This window comes from Equus quagga, chromosome 17 (assembly GCF_021613505.1).
Source record: "Equus quagga isolate Etosha38 chromosome 17, UCLA_HA_Equagga_1.0, whole genome shotgun sequence".
NCBI classification, from domain to species: domain Eukaryota; kingdom Metazoa; phylum Chordata; class Mammalia; order Perissodactyla; family Equidae; genus Equus; species Equus quagga.
This window is the reverse complement of record NC_060283.1, coordinates 5,638,499-5,648,547: the sequence shown is the minus strand read 5'-3', so window position 1 is coordinate 5,648,547 and position 10,049 is coordinate 5,638,499. Positions and strand designations below refer to the sequence as shown.

The window sequence follows — 10,049 nt, the reverse complement described above, 5'->3', positions numbered from 1 at the left end:
TATTTCACCACACTACAAAGAATTTTAAAAAAATCAATGGAGGGTAACTTATATCCCAGAATGTAGAAAATCTTCAGAGGTCAACCACCCCCTCATTTTACGAATGAAGAAAACCAAGGCTCAGACAAGCTTACGAAGATGTGTTCCAAGTCACAAAGCTATTCACAGCGGACCCAGCCGGCGTTCAGTCCCTCAGCCTGCCGTGTTTGTATCTAACTAACCACGTGACTTATTTCTTAGGAAAGTTTAAAACGCTTGACTCAACCATTTTAAGGAACATAAAAATATATTCAATAAATAAAACAGATTTGCAAAAACCTCAATGTTATATTATGGCCAACAAGATGGTGAATGGGGAAATAAAGACCAAATAGAAGAAAAAGAGAAAAGAAATAAGGAAATAAATAGAAGGAAGAGAAAAAGAGGGAAGCCCTCAGACGAGGGGAGAGAGGACAGCCACCGAGCATCGACCCTGAGCCAGGCCCGGGCCCAAGCGGCAAGGACAAGGCAATGGAAGCCTTCACTCTCACAGGAGGTCGCAGAGAAAGAAGACAAAAGGAAAACCCGGACAGAAGAAAGGACCTCCCAGATCATGGTTAGCGAACGCCCCAAAGGAGAGAAAACAGACCGTTTTGCCAGTTCCCCGGGAGAAGCCAACCAGGCTGGGCTAGAGCAGCCCTCTCTGAGGGCACGTGAGCGGGACCCACGGTGGGAGAAGCAGCGGCCATGCACAGAGCTGCAGGGAACACACCCCGGGTACAAGAAGCAGCGATGGGCAAGGCCCCGAGGGAAGAACGAGCTAGACATGTTCCAGAAAGAGCCATCAGAGAGCTGGGGGGAGGTGGGTGTGGCGTGAGGTGAGGCTGAAGGCTTGGGCAGGGCCCGACTGCCCAGGCCCCTCGACTCCCCTCTAAGCACAGCGGGACGAGGGCGGAGGCCTGAGTGCTGTGTGTCTGGAGAAGATCTCCGGCCTGGAGAGCAGCGAGGACTGACAGAGGGTGCACGTTAGGGGCCGTGCTGGGGCTGAGACGGGATACACAGTGCCTCCGACTAGGGTGGGAGCAATGCAGGCCAGGGAACTGGGGAGAATTTGGGGGTACGATAGGCAAGATTCGCGGAGAGATCCACTGTGAAGAGAAGGCAAAGGAAAAACTCCAGGATGGGGATGGGGGTGGGAGTGGGGAGTGGAAGTGACCTGCCCTGCCCAGAAGAGACTGGAGGACCAGCCCTGCTGGGAGGGGCTGGAGCCCACGGGAGAGGTTAGAGCAAGGCAGAAAGCCTGGGGCTGTGGGCAAACTGGTGGTGTTTGAAGCCATGGACTGGAGAACAGGCTGGAGAGGAGAGGTGGACCCCTTCGGGACCCACGAACGAGCAGAGAGTCTGGATGAGGAGCAAGAGCCAACGAAGGAGATGAGGGGCCCCAGGAGGAAGGAGGGAAGCAGGAAGCACCGTGGCTGTCAGTTGGGCAGAAGCGTGCGCTGTCAGGAGGTGTGAACGCCTAGAGGCAGAGTCAGACGAGGCCGGAGCAGGGCTGCTTCGCGAGGCAGACCGAGCCCTGGACTGGGAGGCGGGCGCCCCGGGCGGAACCCGGCTGCACGGACACGGCGGGGAGTCAGCCTTGCTGGGCTCTGGCTCATCTTGCAAAATGGAGGACAATGTTCTTACTCGCTAATTACAAAGAGGATAAACCTGGCAGACACCGCGGTGACCCAGAGATGTAGGCCAACATCGCTGGCACGACACAGACATCACGCGCCGCCTGATCCGAGGCCAAGAAGGACCTGAGGGGTGTTCCTGCCACAGAGGCACAGCCTGAATCCAACCCAGAGACAACATGAGGCCGACCCAAACGAAGGGACACTCCACAGAATACCTGGCCTGTATTCTTCAAACATGTCAAAGGTCGTGGAAGACAAAGATGAAAGAACGTTCAGATTACAGGAGGCTGAAGAGACATAATGAAATGAATTTGCATTTCGAAACGAAACGCAACAAAATGTGTGATCCTGGACGCATCCTGGATTTCTGTTGTGAGAAAGGACATTAGGGAGACAACTGACAAAATTTAAATAAGGTCTGCAGATTAGAACTAGAGCATTGTGTCAACGTTAATTTCCATTCCTGATCATTGCCCTGTGGTGCTGGCAGAGGATATCCTCATTCTTAGGAAAAATCACTTACTGCTTAGGGATTTAGGGGAATCGAATCTGCAACTTCCGCTCAAATGGTTCAGTGAAAAACATAAGAATAATGAAAAAAATATGGTAAATATTAGTATTTGGGGAATTTGGGTAAGGGGTGTGAGAGAATTCTTTGTACTGCCTTTGCAACTCTTCTGTAAGTCTGAAGTTATTTCAAAATAAGAAATGAAAAATGCCATCCCTCTGGCCAACCCTGACGGAAGAGAGAACCGTGGGGAACGGCACCTGCTCACAAGAGGCGCCGAGTATCAGCTGGGCGCTCAGGGCTGGGAGCATTTGACTTTCGCACCTTCCGGAAAGGAAAGCGAGTGCACTTCAAATATTCTCCTGTTATCTCCCCTCACAGAATACTAGCTGCCTAATCCTCTGCTCGCTCCGGATACCCCGCCCACTGGAGGGAAATCCTTTCCTGGAGGAGCAGCTGGGAGCGGGCAGGCCCTGGCATCGACAGCACACACACCAGACAGCAGGCGTGGGTGTGAATCCCGACCTCGTCCTGGGCACCGCACGCTCTGCTCAGGGCGCAGGTGGGATCTGCAGGCGGGACAGGGTCGAGCAGAAAGAGCCTGAACTACAGCAGAGGGTCAAGTCAAGAAGAGTCCAGGCACTCCTCCAGGGCAGCACAGCAACAGAACAATCAAGATCAGTGGCTACTAAAGCGTCAACAGCCTCATCTGGCCAGGAATCACCACATTCAAAAGAGAGCAGTGAGGCGCCACCTCTGCCTATTAAATTAGCAACAGCGCTGTAAACAGATTAATGCTGCTAAGGCCTGTGGGAGACAGACCTGCCAGGAGTGGTCGAATGTCAGGGCAGCTCCCTGGAAGCCACTTGCAAAAGCCACCAAGAGCCTTTGTTATATCTATCTACTTTGGCCCAGTCACTACACTGCATCTAGGAAGGCAAACCAAGGGAACATTCTAAAATGAGAACCCAGATGGATGCAGAAAGATGTTCAAAACAGCACTGTTTACAATAGTAGAGTTAGAACCTACTTAAAGATCCAACATTCAGGCATCTATACAGATATTATGCAACCATAAAAAATGACTGTTTGCATAGTCTTGATGACACGGAAATGCTTATGATAGAATGTGATGCTAAAAAATTAAAAGATGAATAATATGATCTCATGATGTGTTTTTTGTTTGTTTGGTTTTTTTTTTTTGCAGGGTAAGATTCGCCCTGAGCTAACATCTGCTGCCAATCTTCCTTTTTTTTTTATCCCCTCCCCAAAGCCCCAGTGCGTGGTTGTATATCCTGGTTGTAGGTCCTTCTAGTTCTTCTATGTGAGCTGCTGCCACAGCATGGCTACTGACAGATAGGTGGTGTGGTTCTGCGATCAAGAAACAAACCCAGGCCACAAAGTGAACTTGAACCGCTAGGCCATTGGGGCTAGCTTACGAAGTTTTTCTAAGGTAAAGAAAATAACTGGGAGGAACTCTGTCAGCATGTCACTGTCACTCATGCCTATGTTCTAGAATTGGTATGGTGGTGTTCTTTCCTGCTTCTTTGTGCTTCTCTCTACATTCTATATTTTCTCCATTGGGGATGCAGTATTTATAGCTAGAAAGCAAAGTGAAGAAAGAGAGGGGAGAGGAAGACCTTTGCAGAAAGAAGCTAAGAGGAGCTCCTGAATCATCTCCCTAAGTGAGATGAGAGGCTCGGCTTAGATCCTGTGAAAACTCTGCTGCGAGTGGGGCTGGTGCTCCCCTCCCCACACACAGCAGGGCCACCTCACCCTCCTCCCCTGTTGCCCCAGGTGAGCCTGCTGGAGGTCTTCCTCACCGGTCTACAGGTGAGCGTCCTCACAGCTGGAGCCACTGGCACCAGGATTCTCAAACATTTTCAGGGAAGCCCAATCTTTGCTCCCACATAGGTGGGTTGACTGCTGTGACCACCTGGCCACTTACCCATTGTCTTGCAGGTACATAGATCACTTCTGTCCCCACTCCCACCACACACCCTCCCCACTTCCCTTTCCAGATAAAGAAAGGGATCCCTGGAAGCTACGCCCACAGGGTGGGTGAGGGAGTCTCACCACCAGGCCTGAGAGACCCTTTTGCACACGTTCTTGCACTTTATCCTCACACAGGCTTCCTTGGCAGTCTCACCTTACAAACCAAGACCCAGGCCTGGGCAGTCGGGAGCGCATCTGAATGCCCAGCAGCACTGCGTCCCAGCGAAAGCAGGCCTGGCCTTGAGACCTGAGCAGTCCAGGCCCTGGGGCGCAGGAGCCAGCCAGGTAGATGTTTATAGAGGGGAAAGCTCAGAGCGCTTGGCTGAAGTCAGAGCAGTGGGGCAAGTGGGGCAGAGAGCAGCCTCGTCCAGCTGGCAGCCCAGCGCGAGCCTGGAGTCAGCAGGCCTGGGTCTGTCCCCAGCCCTACCTTCCCCAGCTGTGAGGTCTGGGCACCTGAGGCTTCATTTCCCCATCTGTAAAATTGAGTAACACGACCTTCATCCTTGGGGGCCCTGAAGGGACTCACCGAGCCCCCCCGGGCCAGTGCACCCTGAGCGTGATGCCTCAGGCAATAAACACTGGCTGCCATCACTACCTTCCCACTGGCCTTTCCTCCCAGATGAGTGCAGGGAGCAAGAAGGAAGCCCCAGCGTCCACACAGCCAAGCACAACCCACACTCTGTACCCACTCACTCAGGGCAGGGCCACAGCACCAGGACAGGAGAGCCCAGAATGTGCGCCACTTGCCCAGTGGCCCTCGCTGGACGAGGAGAGCAGATCGCACTTACAGGAAGACCGACACCCACCAAAGGCAGATGGGGAGTCGCCGGGTACAGTGGGCTGCGCCCTCCCCGGAGCACTCACCCCGCACCAGCCAGGCGCCCAGAGCTGCTTCTGCCCAGGGAGGCCACGGGCTGCAGGCTGCCCCGCCTGAGCTCACTGGCTCCAGGATACAAAGTTCTCAGGCTCCAGACTGTTGAAAGCCGGGGCGGCAGCCAAAGCTGGAATCAGGGGACAGGGCACTGGCAACGGCTTCCCGCCTCCTCCAGCTCTGGGCCCAGAGGGGGTCTGGAGCGAAGGGGAGGCCGGGAGGTTGAGTCATGCAGGCAGCAGGTGATTCACAGCCCAAAGCCTGCTCCCCAACCCCAGGGACCCGGGAAAGACTGGGAGGGAGGTGGTCTGACGCAGGACACCAGCCAGGAGAGGGACAGCAGACTTTCTGCTGCCACTTGAGTTAAAGGCACAGAAACATCAGCCAGCAAGCACAATGCAGCCGGAGGCTAGTCAGGAGGGGATCTCGTGTATGAGAGAGGGCACAGGTCACACTGCCCCTCAGAACCTAGACACAGCCCTGCAGCTCAGTTCACGGCTTAGTCACATGCGAACCCCCCCAACCCCCAAGCCAGGCTTGGGACCTGAGGACGCAAAGAAGAGTAAAAATACTGCCTCATTCTCAGAACATCTCTACCCTTCTCAGAACTTGTTAACCCAGCGCAGCCTTTTTCCTGATGAACTCCCACTCCCCTCCGAGACCTGAAACTCAGGAGGTTTGGCTGCCTGGTGCTTCCCAAAACCCTTCCAGAATCACCTTTGCTGGGAGAAAACCTGCAGGACATCTGTGGGCCACCTCGTGGAGCCCCCCGAAGCAAGGCCTTCGTGGGTCACGTGTGTAATGAGTTCACTCTGGGTGTGCTGGTCTGGAATGGGCCAAAGGGAAGAGGTGACTGAGCAGATCCCCACCACTCCCTGAACCTCACCCCCAACCCCCCAGCTGGAGGAGGGGCCCCTGAGCAGGGCTTGGAGGAGGCGCAGGCCAGAGGCCATGCAGTGGGGGGCACCTGCCGTGACCACAGGTAGAAGCAGAGCACCGAGGCGTGAGCGGGGGTTGCTGGGAAGGCCTCAGGACACCAAACTCCCTTCCTGAAACCCTCCTGGAGGGGCTGTCTCTGGCATTAGAACAGGACCCCTGTCCCAAGATCAAGCCCCGGCATCCCGGAGCACCCGAGTGCCAGCCTCTCCTCACAGTGGCACTTTCCCCAAAAGCCTCAGGAGTGCCGCCTCCCGTCGGGCACCATTCCAGCTGGATCCTTGTCCCCCTCACACCAGCGCAGAGGACAGGCGATGGCGCTGGTCACAGGTGAGCAGTGTGGGGCTGGCGCCAGGCTCCCACCATGGGGTTTTGGTTTGGTGGGTGGTAACCAAGAAGTCCTCAAGGTCACTGACAGTTTGGCTGAGAATCTTAAGAACTCCGAGGGCCTTGTTAAAGCAAACCCAGCATCCTGGAAAGCCCTTGTGTTCCGTGGCATCGGCTGCCTGTCCGGCCAGAGCTGCAGCTCTGAATTCAGCAAGGGAGGCTGCTCTCCCAGACAGGGCACACTTGCTGGCTGGATCTCCCTGGGAGGAGAGGTCCCTCGGATGTTGCCAGAGCGCAGCAAGCCTCTGGTCATCTGCCTCGGGGACGCCTCATTGCCTTGCTCGGTGCTGGTGGCGGCCATGAGCAAAAATCACCTTTTCTGACCTCAGAGATGGGGGAAATGGCGAGTAAGAGAAAAGCAAGCCCTGTCACTCGAAGATTCCCTACCCTCGTTTCCTCTCCAGAGAGCTGCCAGTCCCCGAGAGGCCCATTTGCTATTTTCTGCAAATGCCAGCTGACAGATCCCTTTCCTTGGCCCCGGGTTGTGCATTAGAGACAGGAAATAAGACGGCTTTGACTCTCACTTGGGACGTGTAAACAACGCCTTGCCTGCAAGACTGAGGCCCAGGGAAGCAGGCAGTGTCTGTAACACCTGCTTTCTCCCCCGCTGCCTGTCAGCGTGACTCCACAGACAGTTTCTGCTTCTCTTCGAGCTTCAGTTTCCTCCTCCCACACTGGATCAATACGCTCTGCGCTCTCCTTTCACGGGGAGTGAGAGGGATGGAATCAGGGGACTGAGGCGGGGGAAGGTCTTGACAGCATCTGCCTGGCCCTGATGATCTGCCCACGTTGCTTCCACAACATCCAACACTCACTCCCCCAGCTCCACCTGAGGGCCAGGCAGGTGCCGGCAGGTGGGGGCACAGCGGTGACCGGCACACCTGGCAGAGCCTCTGCTCTTGACCAGGCACTGGGCTCCACGTGGGGCGCTCCACCAGTACTGACTGAGGTAACCCCACATCTCCCATCCCTCTCTTGGACAGGTAAGGAAGCAGCCATAGTGGGATAAGGAACTCCCACGGTCACTCAGCAGGGCCACGTCTGAGCCCAATCTGTATGCCTCTCTCCAGAGCAGGGGCTCGGACCCACTAAGACATGCGGAGTCATCACCCAACTAAAGGAAGAAGTTGTGGTTTTCACCAGAACCACAGTGTGACAGGTACTTCGAAACCAAAAACCCCACCCTGATAAAAAGTGTGACACTGGCCTGAACTCCAGCAGGGCCACCAGCAGTGCCCGCACTTCCCACCAGAGAGCAGGCTAACAGTGCCAGCAATCATGTGTCCGCAGTAAGTGAGGGCAGTTGCAATTTGTCCAATAAATCATCAAAATGTCGCTAGAAATCCCACTATTTCAGACCTAAAACGACCTCTCGCAGGCTGCCTCTTGAAACAAGAAACAGCACAAAATTCGGCTGTTAGGCCATCACTGTCCAAGTTTGGGTCCAGACAATATGGCCACTTGCTCAGGGTGGACATGCGCTCAGCCAGAGCAGCCTTCATGGGGCCAGGGAAGGGCAGCCACCTGAACGACTGCTGCAGCCACGCATCAGGCCTTGGCAATCCTTTAAGGATTTATGTGGCTTTTACCCTAAATATTCCTGTTCTTAATATAGCGTCTCCTGCAGCCTCCGAGGGCAGCTGTGGGCAGGAGGCACAGAGGAAGGGGAAGCCAAGGCCCACTTCGGGGGTGGCTGGCTCGCGTGTCCGTTTTGAAAGCCCACAGTCTGGACTGTCTACGCTGAGTCCCCACACCCCTCAGCACATCCATCTCAGAGATGTGTTGGGGCACATCCAGCCAGAGGGGATGAGAAGAAGGGAGAGTGGGTCAGAAACAGGCCCCCAGGAACCTCCAAATAACTCACAAGGCTCCTATATATCCACTTCCTACTACCCTCCCCAGCCCATGACCAGCCTCTCCACCAGGCTGTCCCTGGCCCCCAGCTGGCCTCAGCAGCTGCCAGCAAAAGCAGGTCAGAATCAGAAAGAAAGAGTTCTTGGCAGAGGCCTCCACGCTGTGGCAGAAGCGAGCCTGGGATGGCTGGGGCCGCTCTGGGGGAGCTTCCCCTCCAGGCAGCTCTGCGCTGTCCTGAACGTGTCCGATGGGGGCCCCAGGGCTGGCAGCCAACAGGGACAGATGAAAGGAAAAGACTCCGCCTGACTTCCAGGCCTGCAACAGCCATTATCAAAGCCCCCAAGAGAGGACAGGTTAAGGCTGAGATTTCTGGGTAGGGGGAGCTGAAGGGAGGACACGAGACACAGTGAAGGTGACAGATGAAGAAGAAAGGAAAGCGAGAGAATACCAAAGACAGAGAGACTCAGCACACAGGCCTGCAGCAGCACAGCACAGCCGAGCAGCTCCTACCGGAGCGAGACCGCGGCAGGACCGCTGTGGTTCAGAGCCGCGCCGCGTGGCTCCACATCGTCCCTGGCAACCCTCGATTTAAGGCAGCAGGCGGAGGGGAGAGCGTGGAACAGCGACAACTGAGACAACTGGCACTGCGTGGGCCATGGAGATTTGTGGACTGGGGGACGGAGGAGGCTCAGAGAAAGGAGGCGAGCGAGGGGTGCTCAGGGCCTGCAGGGGAGCGGCAGGGCAGTGCAGGGATGAGGAGGGCCGGGGTGGCGCCTCCGTGGCTGCCTGGTCACAGCCTCTCTGGAGGGCGGGGAGACTTTCAGGGTGAACACTGCCCCCTGGTGCAAAAGGGGCGCTACTGCCAACCTGTGCCTGCCGGCCCTGGTACGTGAGGGCCCGGGCAAGGCTCACAGGGGGAATGCCACCCGCTCTAACTTCTACACATCCTTTAGGGCTCACTTAGGAAGGCCTTCCTGGACACTCCACCTCTCCACCCAGCTCGGATACCCTCCCTGCGGCAGCCATTTGCCTTCAGCACAGCTCTGTCATTGTCCTTGCCACACCCCACTGTCCTGCTTAGGGGGGCTTTCTGTGAGGTTGTGGCTGTGTCCTCAGGAAGGAGCCTTAATGTTATAATGATACACTGACCCATCTCACCAGACGCTGTGAGGAGCTTGGGGATGGGACCCTCGGGTTTGGTCCCCCGCCGTCTCCCTGGCACGCTGCACAGTGCCTGGTGCTGAAATCAAATGTCTGGGGAATGAATGAATGAATACTCCAGGTCACACAATGAGTTTGCACAGAGGTGTGATTCCAGAAATACCATGGAGCGCTTAGACAAAGATTAATAAAGCATGGCCCCTCCTAGGAGCAGTACACACAAGCCAGTGGGACATACAAGTGTCCTTACACACAGATTAGAACCCAAAGTGCTGATAAGGAAGGTGAAAAGCGCAAGGTCAGCAAAAAGTACCTCCCAGCCTGAGACTGGGAACCAGGAAAGCATTTCAGGGTTAAGTGAGGTGACAGGCACTAGAGCCTCAATTCTAAACGTGGCCGGTCAGTGCCTTACAGGGAGATGGACACCAGAACACAGCAGGCATTTGCAGGTGGTCCAGGAAGCTCCCTGACCCCTTCACAGCCTGCCCACCCCAGCTGGAGTCACACAGGACCTCCTCCCCACTCGCTCACTCAGCTCACCTCAGTTCTAAGCGGATGCTGGCTGGCTTAGGGAGGGACTCCCAGATGCCTCGGGGATTTCTGGACCTGGAAAGCTCAGGACAAGCAGGTCCACCCAGTGTATGGGCTGAACTGTGCTCCTCAAAGAGATATGTGGAAG

General features: G+C 55.6%; 1 protein-coding gene across 10 annotated transcripts in view; it reads right to left on the bottom strand.

Moving 5' to 3' along the window:
- The window catches only part of PC (pyruvate carboxylase), a 90,145-nt gene that overhangs the window by 24,043 nt on the left and 56,053 nt on the right, over window positions 1-10,049 (bottom strand). Inside the window, exon 1 of one of the 10 annotated variants that reach the window (XM_046643840.1) lies at window positions 5,750-5,858. The exons of the other annotated variants lie outside the window; for them this stretch is intronic. The gene's annotated coding sequence lies outside the window, so the exon portion shown is untranslated. Of the gene's footprint in view, window positions 1-5,749; window positions 5,859-10,049 lie in introns of those variants that run through there. 10 annotated transcript variants of the gene reach the window in all.